This window comes from Ceratotherium simum, chromosome 18 (genome assembly GCF_057802395.1).
Source record: "Ceratotherium simum simum isolate JZ-2026a chromosome 18, ASM5780239v1, whole genome shotgun sequence".
Classification (NCBI taxonomy): domain Eukaryota; kingdom Metazoa; phylum Chordata; class Mammalia; order Perissodactyla; family Rhinocerotidae; genus Ceratotherium; species Ceratotherium simum.
In genome coordinates this window covers 59,357,753-59,375,573 of record NC_141917.1, presented here as the reverse complement: position 1 = coordinate 59,375,573, position 17,821 = coordinate 59,357,753, and the positions used below count along the sequence as shown (strand labels likewise).

The 17,821-nt window shown below is 41.1% G+C and overlaps 1 pseudogene across 1 annotated transcript in view; it reads right to left on the bottom strand.

Moving 5' to 3' along the window:
- The window catches only part of LOC147914665 (peroxynitrite isomerase THAP4-like), a 52,468-nt pseudogene extending 35,505 nt beyond the window's left edge, over positions 1–16,963 (bottom strand). Inside the window, exon 1 of the transcript XR_015555065.1 lies at positions 16,877–16,963. The product of XR_015555065.1 is annotated as a peroxynitrite isomerase THAP4-like (transcript). The remainder of the gene's footprint in view (positions 1–16,876) is intronic.
- Positions 16,964–17,821: the final 858 nt, after the last annotated feature.

The following is a 17,821-nucleotide window of genomic DNA, read 5'->3' as shown; positions in this document are numbered from 1 at the left end:
AGAGTCATCACAATCCCTGACTTCAAAACATACTACAAAGCAATAGTAATCAAAACAGCATGGTACTGGTACAAAAACAGACACACAGATCAATGGAACAGAACTGAAAGCCAAGAAATAAAACCACACATATACAGGCAGCTAATTTTCGACAAAGGAGCTAAGAACATACAATGGAGAAAGGAAAGTCTCTTCAATACATGGTGTTGGGAAAACTGGACAGCCACATGCAAAAGAATGAAAGTGGACCATGTGCTATCGCCATTCACAAAAATTAACTCAAAATGGATCAAAGACCTGAAGGTGATACCTTAAACTATAAAACTCATAGAAGAAAATATAGGCCACACGCTAGTTGACCTTGGTCATAAAGGAATCTTTTCGGATGACATGCCTACCCACACTAGGGAAACTAAAGAAAAAATAGACAAGAATTTATCAGATTAAAGAGCTTCTACAAGACAAACGAAATAATCAAGATGAACAGACATCCCACCAGTTGGGAGAGAATATTTGCAAAACATACATCTGACAAGGGATTAATCTCCATAATATATAAAGAACTCACACAACTGAACAACAAAAAAACAAACAACCCGATCGACAAATGGGCAGAGGAAATGAACAGACACTTCTCCAAAGAAGATATACAGATGGCCAATAGGCACATGAAAAGATGTTCAACATCATTAATCATCAGGGAAATGCAAATCAAAACAACACTAAGATATCACCTCACACCTGTTAGAAGGGCTATATTCACCAAGACAAAAAACAACAAATGTTGGAGAGGATGTGGAGAAACAGGAACCCTCATACACAGCTGGTGGGAATGCAAACTGGTGCAGCCTCTATGGAAAACGGTATGGAGATTCCTCAAAGAATTAAAAATAGAGATGCCCTATGATCCAGCCATCCTACTACTGGGAATCTATCCAACGAACCTGAAATCAACAATCCAAAGAGGCTTATGCACCCCTATGTTCATTGCAGCATTATTCACTATAGCCAAGAAGTGGAAGCAACCTAAGTGTCCCTCGACTGATGATTGGATCAAGAAAATGTGGTATATATATACAATGGAACACTACTCCGCCATAAAAAAAGACAAAATCGTCCCATTTGCAACAACATGGATGGGCCTGGAGGGTATTATGTTAAGTGAAGTAAGCCAGAAAGAGAAAGACAAACACTGTATGATCTCACTCATATGTGGAATATAAACCAACACATGGACAGAGAAAACTGTATTGTGGTTACAAGGGCAATGGGGGTGGGGGGCAGGCACAAGGGGTGAAGGGAGACATATATATGGTGATGGACAAACAAAAATGTACAACCCAAAACTTTACAATGTTAAAAACTATTAAAACATCAATAAAAATAATTAACAGCCAAACAAAGCTTGTGATATTTAAAAGCTAACATAGATCAATTATGACAGATTGTACTTACAATTGTCTTCTGGTGAGATAGGTCTGATTATCAGAGTCCAGATTCAGAAAATTCCCCCGGGTGAGGGCATGTCTGGCAATCTCACCTAAAAAGGCTCTTCCCTTTTTGAAATTTTATTTCATCTAGTCCTTTTTGCTTCCACATCCCTTTGGTGTTTTCAAATATACAGTATTTATTAAATCAATGTTTAATTGTTGCTCTGCCTTTATCACATCTGATTGGAAGCAGAAGTTACTGGACTTGGCTGGAACCAAATTTCAGTTCATTTTTCCTCCTCTTTCTGCTCAGACTCTCTTCTCTCACTGTGGAAATAGCAAATGTGTTAGGGGAGAAGCCACATGGAGCTGGTTCTCACAATCTTGCGCTTCCTTCATCTGGGAGATTGTAGACCCCCAAGTCCTGTCTGCACAGGATGTTCTATGACCCTTGAAACAGCTATTCCGTGTGCGTTGTCAAGCTTTTATAGCTGCCCAAAGAAAGCTACTCAATAAACGTGGAATCTGCAGTTATTTTACCCTGAAATGTTTTAAATGTTTTAAACCAATGAATATTTGTCATTTTTCAATGAGTATTTCTATAATTTTATAAGAAACATTTAAACAGGAATTTTAACAGCAATAATGGCTGTTCTTTGGCCAGAATTCCATGTCATTCATTGTTTGGAATTATATCTAAGCTTTGAAGCACTCTCCTCAGTGCCTTTTAAAATATCACTGTTCCTTACATTTAAATATCTTGTGATGGGTTTCTATCAGTCACCTCCTTTGTACCATTTCAGATCCTCTTGGCTCCTCATACCCTTGAGTCATATGTCATTTAGCAACCAGCTTTGAGGGTATCATATTTGCTTTATGCAAGTGCCTCCTGACTGCTCCCCACATTCTTTCCCCATGCCCTCTGCCTCTCCCTCTCGCCCTGGGGTGTCCATGTTGATGCTGAGGTGTGAAAAAACCCCTGATCAAGCCAACACGTGCAAGGCCACGTTCCTTGTTGAGTGGATGTGTGTGTGTTCAGCAATTCTGTATGGTCACAGGGTGCATGGCTATGATGGCATCTATGTGAAGGTATGTTTTGTTGATGTTTGTGTGTGTTTAGAGAGTTCAAGTCACTGTGGGCTCTGAGACAGTGAGTGGTCTGTATGTGTGTGAGTTTGTGTGTATGTTCTGCTTATCAGTGTGCATTATCAGGTGTAGTTTACAGTCTGAATGCTGATGGTCATTTGCAAATAGTGTGCATGTGGGCGTTAGTGTGTGTTGTCAGCATTTCCACATGTTCAGAGGATGTCCGTCATTGTGGGAATGTGTGGAATAAGTACGTTGTTAGAGATTAGGGTGGGCACCAACACCGTTTTCCTGTTCAACCCTCAACACCCCTGAAGACACATTGAGTCCAGACAGACACAGGTCCCATCAGGCCCACAGAGATCCTACTCAGCTGTTCCCTCCCCATCACAGAAATATGAATGGGTAGCCAAGGACCACTTGATATTTGAGGAATTCCTCTAGCACGAAAGATGGAGCAAGAAACACACTGAGGTGAGGGACTAAAGGAGCAGCAGGGAAATCCAGAGATCATAGTGAAACTTCAATTACATCTCTAGTAACATCTTCAAAACTATTAGAGATGGGCCGGTCCCATGGCCTAGTGGTTACGTTCAGAGAACTCCACTTCAGCAGCCCAGGTGCAGTTCCTGGGCATGGACCTACACCACTCATCAGCGGCCAGGCTGTGGTGGCAACTCACAAACAAAATAGAGGAAGATTGGCACAGATGTTAGTTCAGGGTGAATCTTCCTCAGCAAAAAGAAGAAGATTGGCAACAGATGTTAGCTCAGGTTGAATCCTCCTCAGCAAAGAAAATACAAAAGAAGATAAAACATCCATTAAGTGTATATATATGTATTGATGTTACTGCACAGTATTGGGGTTCTCTTGCCCAATGCACATTAAAAAAGCCAATTATTCTGGCATCAGCTTTTGGAAAATGAATTGTAGCCTTATTTTGTGAGACTGATCTTCAAGGAGACAGGGGACATGTGTCTGTCTCAGATCTGTCTCCCTGCTCCAGGGCTTGGGACACAATTTATGGAATGAAGGGCAGGCTGGTCTGAAGTGTGGAGGTACATGATTGGAAGTAAGGAGGATTGAGGTAACTGATGATATGCACAAGCAAAGTCAAGTTCATGTCTCTTCATAAGATGTGTGTTCACAAATTTGCAGTGTTACTATGATCTGAGGATGGAGTTTTTAGCTCCTTGATGTCAAAAAGTCACTTATAAAGCATTTGTGCAGGCCTAGTTGATGGGTTGGTGGTCTCAACTGGCCTGAACTGGATGAGGGATCTCAGTTCCTGAAAGAAAACTCTTAACTACTCTGTTGATAAGATGGAGTCAGTTGAACTGGTCCTGCAGGGCCCATGGTTGTGTTGGTATATGCATATCTATGCATATGCATGAGATTATCTGTATGTGTGTTAAACATAGAGTATACACAAAGCCAGACTCTAGTTAAAGTGGTCAGGACAGATTTTAATCAGTAATATACCACTGCAATAGGGAAGAGGGAACAGGATGAACTGAACTCAATTTGATTTGTACAGAGGTGACTGGGCATGTGAAAGGGAGAATGAGGGAGCAGGCAGAGGGATGAGCAGGGGCTCAGTAGAGTCAGGGAGGGAAAAGTTACAGAGTGTTGGTCAGTGCAGTGTGATCTGGCCAGTTGTGTCTGCTGGTTGGAAATGATCAAAGTTTCACTTCTCTTCTCACCAAGTCTGGGAGACAGACACCCTGTCTTCATCTCAAGGAATGGCTCTCAGGACCTTGAGAAATGCACTCCTGAGTTATAAGAGACACACATACAACTCAAAAGGACAGAGGAAAGATTCACAGTTGTAAGCCCTCTTGGGTAAATGCTCTAAGAAAAGGATGTCAGGGGCCAATTACCGGGTGTTGGCCAGAACAAAAAGTCAACTCTTTTGGCTGCCTTGAGCTTTCTCAAGCAGGCACTTTAAGGGGGCAGGGGTCATCCTAGGGATGTGGATTTGAGCTGTTAGAAACTATGTCAGTGTTTAAGTCTTATAATGTGTGTGTGGGGGGTGAAACCATTTGTGCTGAGAGGCTGTAGTTATTATGGACCAAGATTGAGGCCTAGTCGACAAGAGGGCTCAAAGGAGCCTGGCTTGAGTTTGGTCATGTACAGGAAACTATATATATAAATAATATATGTATATTTTTTGAATAATACAAATCACTATATTGAATAATATAATATATTGAATTAAATAATATAAATATATATAATGAATATATATTGAATGTGTCTAAATAAGTATGTGTATATATATTTGAATTAAATAATATAAATATATATATGATTTAAAGGAATATTCAGACACAATAACAGAAATTTCCAGAATTGATAAAAGACTTCTATTCTAGATTCAGGCAGCTGAATACATCTCAAGCACAATTAAAAAAAGAAAATGTAGAGCCAGAACCATCCAGGGAAACCAAAGAACACCAAATACAAAAGAAGATATTCAAAGACCCACAGAGGGACAGAACACTTACAGAGACTTACATTTAGACCTATGATACATTTCTTAACAATGGAAGTCAAGAGAGAGTGGGATTAAATCTTCAAGGTACAGAGAGAAAATAACTTTCATTGTATACCCAATCAAACCATATCTCAAGAACTGGGATGACTTAAAGATATTTTTATGCAAACATTTACCAAGAGTATTACCACCAACAAATGCTCATTAAGGAACTTCGAAAGAATGTACTTTAAGGGGGCCAGCCACCTTGTGTAGCAGTTTAAGTTCAGCATTCTCTGCTTCTGAAGCCTGGGTTCATGGGTTTGGATCCCAGGCGTGGACCTACACCACTTATCAGCCATGCCATGGTGGTGACCCACATACAAAATAGAGGAAGATTGGCACAGATATTAGCCCAGGGCTAATCTTCCTCAAGGAAAAAACTTAAAAAGTAAAAAGGAATGTACTTTAAGAAGAAAGAAATTGATAGAAGAAGGAATACTAAGAGGTAAAAATGGATCATGAGGATAAAAAAGTGTAAACATCTGAATAAATCATTGAAAGCAAGACTTTACCGAACGATAATAATATTGACAATGTGTAACTGATGGAGTTAAAAACTAATGACAAGGGAACTTCTGTTTTAGAGTAGACTAGGACAGGAAAGCACTCTTGCTGCAAAACTGGACAAAGCCAGATAAATTATAAATATATGTTTAGAGAATCAGAGAGCTTCAGAATCAACCAACTAAAATTCCAGAAAGAAGAAAACCTCTTTTATGTGAGCAAGGGTTTTTATCTTTCTTTCCCTGCAGGAGTTTTCTGATTCTGGGTGCTTGCTGAGGATCTGGCTTGCTCAGTCAGAGCCTCGGCTAGGGAAAAGAGAATCTAGCCAAACTTGTAGTGATTCTGTGGGACTGGTGCGGCAGAGGAAACCTGAGGGCTTTCAGACACACAACTGCTCTTCCTCACAGCACCTGTGCTAAGTTTTGGTGCCACACAGAAATCTGGGGACTAGGCCAAAAGCTTCCACAAAGCAAAGTGAAACCTCCAGAAGTGGTGGAAGTGGCCTAAGTCAAACATACTGCTAGTCTGACCTTCAGGGAATTTGCCATATTGTGAAGCGATGTAAGGTAGGAGGCTGGAGAGCTGTGCTGAGATGTCTGATGGGCGTAGCTGAATTTTCTGTGGGCTCCCAAACCTGAGGAGACAGAGATCTGCCAGACTTAGAACCAAACCCCTGTGCTGGAGAGGGGAGCACAGCAAACACAAACAGGGGGAAAGCAGAAGTGGCTGGGTTTACTAAAAGTGAGACCCAGCCCCAACTCTGATCAACGTCTGATTGGACTCAGGTGCTCCAACCTCACTCTGTTTCCCAACAAAGGAAGATAAGGTCATGTGGAACCTCTCGAGTTACGTTACACAGACCTTCCAAAGAAACTGGCGAGAGGATGGAGAAGGCAAGCCACAGACTGGGAGAAGACCTTTGCAAATCACATATCTGACAGGACTATAAAGAACTCTCAAAACTCGGCAATAAGAAAATCCAAGTTTAAAATGGGCACAGATTTGAACACTTCACCAAAGAAGATACACATATGGCAAATAAGCACATGAAAAGATGCTCGACATCATTAACTGAGAGAAAAATGCACATAAAAACCACACTGAGATACAGCTACATACCTATTAGAATGACTAGAATTAAAGAGGTTGACCATACCAAGTGTTAATGAGGATGGAAAGTAACTGGAACACTCCTACATTGCTGGTGGGATCACAAAGTGGTTCAGCCTCTTTGGAAAACAAAGCGGAGTTTGTTATGCTGCTGTAACAAATTAGCACAAATTTCATGGCTTAAAACAACTCAGATCTATTGTTTTTCAGTTCTGTAGGTTAGCAGTCTGACACGGGTCTCCTTGAGCTAAAATCAAGGTGTTGGCAGAGCTAGGGTCTTTTTGGGGGTCTCTAAAGGTTAATCCATTTCCTACCCTTTTCAAGCTTCTAGAGACAACCACATTCCTTAGCCTGTGGCCCCCCTCCTCCACCCTCAAAACCAGGAACTCTGCATCTCTCTGGCCCTGCTTCTCTTGTTGCATCTTTTTTCCACTTGCCTGCTGTTCTTTCCCTTTTAAGGGCCTTTGTGATGCACTGGGCACACCTGGATAATCCAGGATAATCTCCCTATTTTAAAGTCAGTTGATTAGCAACCTTAATTCCATCTGCAAATTTAATTCACCTTTGCCAAGTAAACTAATGTATTCCCAGGTTCAGGGATTAGGACATCTTTGTGGGCCATGACTTTGCTGCCACAAACAGTTTTTAAAATAAAGTTAAACATACACATACCACGTGACCCAGCAATTCCACTTCTAGGTGCTTACTCAAGAGAAGAACACTTATGTTCACATAAGAACGTGTTTGCAAAGATGTATAGCAGCTTTATTCATAGTCTAAAAAGGCAAAACTGAAAATAACTCAAATGTCCTTCAACTGGTGGATGGATCAACTGTGGTCCATTCATACAATGGATACTACATTCAGCAGTAAAACAGAAGGAACTGCTGATACAGTCAACAACATGGATGAACACTCAAATAAATGTATTGTGCTACATGAAAGAATCCAGACTCAAAAGACCAAATACTGTAGGATTCCATTTATATGACATTCTGGAAAAGAAAAACTATAGGGAAAGACAACAGATCATTAGTTACCAGGGGTTAAGGGTGGAGGAAGAGTTGACTACAAAAGAGGAGTTGAAGGGAGTTCTGGGTGCTGGGATTGTTCTGTATCTTGATTTTGGTAGTTGCACAGCTCTATGCATTTGTCAAAACAGTTGTACAAAGAGGAAAACAAATACATCATTTCTCACCCATCAGATTGGCAAAACTTTAAAAATCTGACAATGCTGATCTGACAATTCCCAGGGCAAGGATGACTCAGACACTGTTGGCGGGAATGGAAATTGTTAAAACTTCAGAGGATGATTTGGTTGCAGCTTGTCAAGTTACAGACGCACGTCAGGCTCTGGCCCAGCAATCCACTCACAGGCAGGTGTCCATTCTAGGGAGTCCTTCACATGTATGCTCGAGGAGACACGCACAAGGATAGTCATTAAACATGGTAGGGGAATGAATTAATTGTGGTAAGTAGTTATTTAAAAAAGAAAGGAAAAAATGCATATGGGAAAGAATCAACCCTGCTGGCCACATATATGATTTGAGAAGGTAACTCATTGGTTTGTCTACTTAATAGTACGCAGCACAGAGAGCACTGTACTAGGATTCTGGAGACAAGCATCCGAGCATTTAGTTCCAACTCTGCCACTAAGTAGCAGTCAGACTATGGACGACTTAACTCGAGAAACCTCACTTTCTATTTCCTGGAAATTGAAGAGGTTAGGCTCTACAACCACTAAAATTATTTCCAACTCAACAATTCTATGATTCAATAAGTCAACAATCAAAAATTATATTCCAAAGTACCTATGTTGAGAAACTGTTTTCCCCAGACACCTTGAAATCAGAAACTATCAGAGAAATAGGGCTTCTTAATAAATTGATACATAAAATGGTCCAAATTTTTTGGTACGTCTATGACGAGCTGTTTAACCAAGATCATAACTCAGAAAGAGCATATAAACAGTGAAACCCACCATATTTACTTGGGCCACCCTCAGGTAAAATATATGTCCTCTCCCATTTTAACATTCCAAAACAAATTCACCATACTAATGAGTCCATCTTGTCAAGTTCAGGTCTGTCTAGCCAAAAGTCATTCATGTATATAGTAAGATTCACTTGATTTTTTAACAAAGATAAAATGATGAATGGCTTTTTGTATGTTTGCCTGTTTCATCTATAATGATCTTACATTATAATTTAATAGCTTCAGCCTGCTACAATAATTTAAAGAGCCTTTTGAAACTTGTAATATGCCATGTCCAACAGGATCTAGTAAAAAAATCAGTAGTTCAGAATCCAAAAAAGTTTATTTAGATTCATTACCAACAATACTTACACTTCAAAGACACCAATAACCAACATCTCATTTGTTACTACTGCAGAATTTAATAGGTTGTTAACTTCTGCTATCATCCAAAAGCATAATTAAGATGGTATCATTAAAATGTATTTTTTTAGGAGAGAAGTCAAGATGGCAGTGTAGGCAGACTCTGAAGTCACCTCCACCCCCAGATACAGCCAATTTACAAGTACTTGTGGAAAAATTACCCTTGAGACAGAACTGAAAACTGGATAAGAGGAACTCCTGCAACAATGGACAATCCTAACTGAGGTGGAAGAGGCAGAAACTCCATTCTGGTGAGGAAAAATGCCGCCTGCACAAGCCGCCAGCGTAACGGCCGCTGGGAGCAGCGCACAGGTACGCAGCCCTCCCTGGAGGCACAGGGCCCTGAGCCGGGGAGTTCCCCCGCTGGGGGCATTTTGTGGACCCAGCACAATCCAGACGAGTGGCATAATATCTAACTTTGCCTGCTACTAAAACATTTGGGAGTACCCCCAGAAAAGCTGGTTTACAAAGAAATTAAAACCAGCTCATAAAGGGCCCATGCGCAAACTCACCTGTTTCAGAAAGCAACCTAAAAGCACCAGAAAGAAAGGTGCACAGTGCTTTGGTGAAAAGAGACTCACCTAACAGGCCCTGACTGCATCTCGGTGAGAGGTGAGACCTCTCCAGGGACTGGAACATTGGCGGTGGCCATTGTTGTAGCCTGGTGTGGGCGTGCTGACACAGATGCCATTGGAGTTCTCCCTGAGGCCTGCTAGCCCAGGGTCTGCTCCACCGCTAGAGCACCGATTTAATCCAGCTCAGCCAGAGCAGGCAGCCCACCCTAGAGACTGGCTCCACCCAACAAGAAGCCCTCAAGAAACATGTGGGCCTGCATAGATTGGTGACTGGATTCTCTGCAGCCTGGCAACTGAGCCCACTTCAGTGGGGCAGAGCAGGCACAAGGAGTGGGTGGAGAGTGTGGGGAGGTGCTGCAGTGTGTGGGGCTCCCGCCATGGAAAGACTGGGTCCGCTTCGAGAGGTTGGGGCATGCACACGGGGCAGGATGTGTTGACTGTCTGTGTGGACCTGTGGGCGGCAGGGCTTGTCAGCTGCAGAAAACTTGTGCTTCTCAAAGACCCACATAGGGGGTTTGCCCCACCTTCGAAAGCTTGAAACAATTGGGTGCTCCCATGCCTGAGGCCAGCCACACCCAGTTGCAATCCTCAGAGAGCTGACAAGAGACCTAAAGGCTGGAGGCTTATAGCAATTGTAAGGCCCTGAGCCTAACAACCTGCCACACTGGCGGCCGACTCACTTAAAAGAAATACTGAAACACAAATGTGGTATTAGAACTTGAAGCCAACTGTGCTGGGGCTCCCCACACCTGATAAAGAGACTGAAGGGCCCACAACATCTACAAGCAGCTAAGCATTACAACAGCTGGCCAGGAGCATAACTCGGCCTCCCTGGGTGCCTACAGGGAGAGCAAACAGGCCACAACAGAAGGATACACGTAGCCCACATAGGGGTCACCCCTGGAACATTGAGAACTGAGGGAAGCACACTGCAGGTCTCCTAAGCCATCACTTACATAAAGTCACCTATCCAAGAGCAGGAGATGTAGCTGACCTACTTAATACGTAGACACAAGCACAGGGAAAGAGGAAAAATGAGGAAGTAAAGGAATACATTCCAAGTAAGGGAACAGAACAAAACCCCAGAAAAGGAACTAAGTGAAACAGAAATTAGCTACCTACCAGACAGAGAGTTCAAACTAAGAGTGTTAAGGATGCTCACTAATCTGGGGAGAAGAATAGATGAACTCAGTGAGAATGTCAACAAAGAAATGGAAGATATAAAAAAGAACCAATCAGAAATCAAGAATACAATACTGGAAATGAAAAATTCACTAGAGGGACTCAAAAGCAGAGTAGAGGATACAGAAGAATGGATCTGTGAGCTGGACGAAAGACTAGAAGAAATTACCCAAGCTGAACAGGTAAAAGAGAAAAGAATTAAAAAGAGTGAGGACAGTCTAAGGGACATCTGGGACAACATCAAGCACACTAACATCCATGTTATAGGTGTCCCGGAAGGAGAAGAGTGAGACAAAGGGGCAGAGAATCTATTTCAAGAAATAATAGATGAAAACTTCCCTAACCTAAGAAAGGAAACAGACATCCAGGTACAGGAAGCACAGAGAGCCCCAAACAAGATAAACCCAAAGAGGCCCACACCAAGACACATCATAATCAAAATGTCCAGAATTAAAGATAAAGAGAGAATCCTAAAAGCCGCAAGAGAAAGTCAAGTTACACACAAAAGAAACCCCATAAGGCTATCAGCTGACTGCTCAGCAGAAACCTTACAGGCTAGAAGAGAATGGCATGATATATTTAAAGTGCTAAAAGGAAAAAACTTACAGCCAAGAATACTCTACCCAGCAAGGTTATCATTCAAAATGGAAGGAGAGATCAAAAATTTCCCAGACAAGCTAAAATTAAAGGAGTTTGTCACCAAGAAACCAGTGTTACAAGAAATGTTAAAGGGACTTATTTAATGGGAAAAGAGAAGACCACAAATAGGAAAAATTATCTATTTCCATGACAAGAGGGTAATGGATACAAATGCACAAAAAAGAGGTTAGATATGATATCAAAAACATAAAAGGAGAGAGGAGGGGAGTTAAAGAGTAGAGCTTTCAGACACAGGTCAAACTAAAGAGACCATCAATTCTGTATAGAAGAAGAAAGGAACAGAGAAGGACTACTAAAAGACTCAGGAAAAAAAGTTAAAAAATGGCAGTAAGTACATACTTATCAATAGCTACTTTAAACGTCAATGGACTAAATGCTCCAATTAAAAGGCATAGGGTGGCTGATTGGATAAAAAAACAAGACCCATATATATGCTGCATACAAGAGACACACTTCAGACCTAAAGACCCTCACAAACCGAAAGTGAAGGGATGGAAAAAGATACTCCACACAAATGGCAAGGAAAAGAAGCTGGGTAGCAGTGCTCATATAAGACAAAATAAACTTAAAACAAAAACTGTAAAAAGAGAAAAAGAAGGGCATTACATGATGATCAAGGGAACAATCCAACAAGAGGATATAACACTTGTAAATATCTACGCACCCAATGTAGGTGCACCTAAATATATAAAGCAATTATTAACAGACATAAAAACAGAAATAGACAGTAACACAATAATAGTAGGGGACTTTAACACTCCACTTACACCAACGGATAGATCATCCAAACAGAAGACCAATAAGGAAACATTGGCCTTAAATGACACACTAGAACTGATGGACCTAGTAGATATATACAGAGCATTCCATGCAAAAATCGAAGAATACACGTTCTTTTCAAGTGCACATGGAACATTCTCCAGGACTGATCACATATTAGGCCACAAAACACGTCTCCATAAATTTAAGATTCAAATGATACCCAGCATCTTTTCTGACCACAACAGTATGAAACTAGAAACCAACTATAGGAAGAAAATCAGAAAAGCCACAAGTACAGGGAAATTAAACAAAATGCTACTGAACAACAACTGGGTCAATGAAGAAATCAAAGAAGAAATCAAAAAATACCTGGAGACAAATGAAAATGAAAATACGACATGCCAGAATTTATGGGATACAGCAAAAGCAGTTCTAAGAGGCAAGTTTATAGCAATACAGGTCTATCTCAACAAACAAGCAAAATCTCAAATAAACAATCTAACAATGCACCTAAAGGAACTGGAAAAAGAAGAACAAACAAAGCCCAAAATCAGTAAAAGAAGGGAAATAATAAAAATCAGAGCAGAAATAAATGAAATAGAGACCAAAAAAAAGAATAGAAAAAACTAATAAAACCAAGAGCTGGTTCTTTGAAAAGATCAACAAAATTGACAAACCTTTAGCTATACTCACCAAGAAAAAAAGAGAGAAGGCACAAATAAGTAAAATCAGAAATGAAAGAGGAGAAATTACAACAGACACCTCAGAAATACAAAAGATTATAAGAGAGTACTATGAAAAGTTATATGCCAACCAATTCGACAATCTGGAAGAAATGGATAAATTCTTAGAATCATACAACCTTCCAAAACTGGATCAAGAAGAAGTAGAGAATTTGAATAGACCAATCACCAGTAAGGAGATCAAATCAGTAATCACAAACCTCCCCAAAAATAAAAGTCCAGGACCAGACAGCTTCCCTGGTGAATTCTACCAAACATTCAAAGAAGACTTAATACCTATCCTTCTCAAACTCTTCCAAAAAATTGAGGAGGAGGGGAAGCTCCCTAACTCATTCTACGAAGCTGACATTACCCTGATACCAAAACCAGACAAGGACAACACAAAAAAAGAAAATTACAGGCCAATATCACTGATGAACATCGATGCAAAAATCCTCAACAAAATACTAGCAAATCACATACAACAATAGGTTAAAAAGATCATACACCATGATCAAGTGGGATTTATTCCAGGTATGCAGGGATGGTTTAACATTCGCAAATCAATCAACATAATACACCACATTAATAAAATGAAGAATAAAAATCACATGACCATCTCAATAGATGCAGAGAAAGCATTTGACAAGATACAGCATCCATTTATGATAAAAACTCTGAATAAAATGGGTATAGAAGGAAAGTACCTCAACATAATAAAGACCACATGTGACAAACCCACAGCTAATATCATCCTCAATGGTGAAAAAGTGAAAGCTATCCCTCTGAGAACGGGAACCAGACAAGGATGCCCACTGTCACCACTCCTATTTAACATAGTACTAGAAGTCCTAGCCAGAGCAATCAGGCAAGAGAAAGAAATAAAAAGGATCCAAATTGGAAAGGAAGAAGTGAAACTGTCACTATTTGCAGATGACATGATTTTATATATAGAAAACCCTAAAGAATCCACCAGAAAACTTTTAGAAGTAATAAACGAATACGGTAAAGTTGCAGGATACAAAATCAACATACAAAAATCAGTTGCACTTCTGTACACTAACAACGAAGTAGCAGAAAGAGAAATTAAGAATACCATCCCATTTACAATTGCAACAAAAAGAATAAAATACCTAGGAATAACCTTAACCAAAGAGGTGAAAGAGCTGTACATGGAAAACTATAAAACATTGCTGAAAGAACTTGAAGAAGACACAAAGAAATGGAAAGATATTCCGTGCTCTTGGATTGGAAGAATTAACATAATTAAGATGTCCATAGTTCCTAAAGCAATCTATAGATTCAATGCATCCCTATCAAAGCTCCAACAACAATTTTCACAGAAATAGAGCAAAGAATCCTAAAATTTATATGGAACAACAAAAGACCCCGAATAGCTAAAGGAATCCTGAGAAAAAAGAACAAAGCTGGAGGTATCACACTCCCTGATTTCAAAATATACTACAAAGCGATAGTAACCAAAACAGCATGGTACGGGCACAAAAACAGACACACAGATCAATGGAATCGAATCGAAAGCCCAGAAATAAACCCACATATCTGTGGACAGCTAATCTTTGACAAAGGAGCCAAGAACATACAATGGAGAAAAGAAAGTCTCTTCAACAAATGGTGCTGGGAAAACTGGATAGCCACATGCAAAAAAATGAAAGTAGACCCTTACCTTACACCATACACAAAAATTAACTCCGAATGGATTAAAGACTTGAATGTAAGACCTGAAACTATGAAACTTCTAGAAGAAAACCTAGGCAGTACGCTCTTCGACATCGGTCTTAGCAACATATTTTCAAGCACCATGTCTGACCGGGCAAGAGAAACAATAGAAAAAATAAACAAATGGGACTACATCAAACTAAAAAGCTTCTGCACAACAAAGGTAACCATCAACAAAATGAAAAGACAACCTAACAATTGGGAGAAGATATTTGCAAACCATACATCTGATAAGGGCTTAATCTCCAAAATATACTAAGAACTGATGTATCTCAACAACAAAAAAACTAATAATCTAATTAAAACATGGGCAAAAGACCTGAACAGACATTTCTCCAAAGAAGATATACAGATGGTCAACAGACACATGAAAAGATGTTCAAAATCATTAACTATCAGGGAAATGCAAATCAAAACTACAATGAGATATCACCTCACGCCCATCAGAATGGCTATAATTAACAAGACAGGAAACAACATGTGTTGGAGAGGATGTGGAGAGAAGGGAACTCTCATACACTGCTGGTGGGAGTGCAAACTGGTGCAGCCTCTATGGAAAACAGTATGGAGATTCCTCAAAAAATCAAGGATAGAACTACCATATGATCCAGCTATTCCACTGCTGGGTATTTATCCAAAGAACTTGAAAACACCAATGCGTAAAGATACATGCACCCCTGTGTTCATTGCAGCGTTATTCACAATAGCCAAGACTTGGAAGCAACCTAAGTGTCCATCAAGGGACGAATGGATAAAGAAGCTGTGGTATATATACACAATGGAATACTACTCAGCCATAAGAAACGATGAAATCCAGCCATTTGTGACAACATGGATGGACATTGAGGGTATTATGCAAAGTGAAATAAGTCAGAGAGAGAAGGTCAAATACCGTATGATTTCCTTCATTAAGTAGTAGATAATAACAACAATAAACAAGCACATAGTACGGAGATTGGATTAGTGGTTACCAGAGGGGAAGGGGGGAGGGAGGAGGGCAAAAGGGATAATTCAGCAGGTGTGTGTGGTGGTGGGTTGTAATTAGTATTTGGGTAGTGAACGTGATGTAATCTATGCAGAAATAGATGTATAATGATGTACACCTGAAATTTATACAATGTTATAAACCAATGTTATTGCAATAAACAAAAATTTTTTAAAAATTGTTTTTTAATCATAAATATTAAAACTAATGGTTAAACTATTAAACTAAATGATTAAATATTAAAACTAATGACAACTCATGATCTGTTGTCTTTCCCTATGGTTTATCTTTTCTAGAATATCATATAAATGAAATCCTACCATATTTGGTCTTTTGACCTTTCTCCTTGTCAGTCAAATCAAAATTTGAAAATTCTTGTTCTATGGGCTTTCTAAATCTAAATTCTTACAATTCTAAATGAATATGGAGACAAAACACACACTACATACTGCTTCTATAAATTCATCCTTATCCTATTTTAATTTTAGCACCAACTGCCATGAAAAACCTTTCCACTGAAACCTAAATTCCATACACATTATGTCAATCATCAACTGATCAATCATCAATCTTAACAGAAGGTGAGTTATTATTAGGAAGTTACATAATTTACACTAAAGATTGTTTAAAGCTCCTTTCATTGAATGCAGTTTACAACAATTCACAGGCTTCAAAGTTCGCCTTGCAAATATAGAGTCAATTATCAGAAACCATGAATGCGATTAAGGCTTTTCTATAAAAGTGGTCCCAAGGAAGTAGGAACTGTTTATTTGTTTAAAGAAAGCAATGAGGAGCCCAATAGCCTGAGCGGAGTCAGGCAGAGGAGCCCTGACCGCAGTCCATCTTCTGATGGAAAGTGTTCACCCAGAGATGTCTCGACCTGGCCTAGACGGGGCCTGGGGGGCGCGAACTCAAGGGCACGAGCAGAGGGCAGGAGACTCCCTGCCGCCCCCTGCACCTCCGCTGGGTGGGCAGGAGGCCCTGCGGCGGTGGGTCCCCGCCAAGGCAGAGGGACCGGCAGGCCAGGCGGCGCTCCTCTGCTCCTCCAAGGGACAGAGGTTGGGGTCCCCGCCTGGGGCAGCCCGCCAGCAGCCCCGGCACCCCACCCCATCCACCCCCCGCCCCCCACCGCTCTCCTGCCATCTGCCGCGGAGATCTCCACGCCCAGCCAGCTGCCCACCGGCTACCTCGGCGCCGCCTCCTGCCCAGCGCTCCTCCACACTGCAGAAAGGAGAGATCCCCAGCGCTGAAAATCCTGGAGGAAGGATCCAGAAACTGCCCAATGCCCCCCCAGAAACCCCAGTGGCCGCCACCTCCACACCAGGGACCCCGCCTTGAGTGCGCTGCCGCCCAGAGCTCTCCAGCTCGCTGGTCCCTCTGCTGCTCCGTGCGCTGGTCCTGCACATGCACAGGCCTCCAAGGATACAATGGGAACAGCTGGGGGGGCACCGGGAGGGGACCAAGGTGTCCCTGAGACAGAGAGCGGAGTGGGCTGGGGCTCCACAGCCCTTGACTCAGCTCTCCCTGGATGACCGTCAGCTCCTGGAGAAGATCTGCCTTCCCTTGATGCAGCTCCTCCTGTCCTGAGAAGCGTGTCACAAGATCTAACATTTGTTTAAAAAAGAACGATGACTTCCTTAACACTCAGTGTGTCATGTCCCCAGAAGGATTCTCTGCTTCCCCAGAAGACTAGACAGCGAGCAGCTGGGACCGAGTTCTGACCCAGGGAGGAAGGACGCTGTTGGCGCACCTGTCTCCCCTCTGCCAGCTCCTTCCCCTGATCTGTCCCCATGATGGGGCGACAGCGCTGGGGACTCCTGCAGCTGACAATGCTCAAGTGTTTGCCCACGGTATTACATTTCTTACAGTTTAGTGGTTAAAACGGGAGGCTAGCTGTCGGTTTTTCAGATAATTTCACTTGCAGAAATGTTTTTGGACAAAGAAGTTTGTTTTCTTCATTTCTGATTTTTCAAATCATTAACAATAATTAAAATACTTATTTTCTTAATCTCATTGGTATGCTAAAGCAAACTTAAGTCACTTGGTTTTCACCAAATTGGCCACATTTTCCTTAAAATTTTGGAAGTATTGCTGTTTGATGTAAAGAAAGCTTTTGGGAAGAACAATTACCC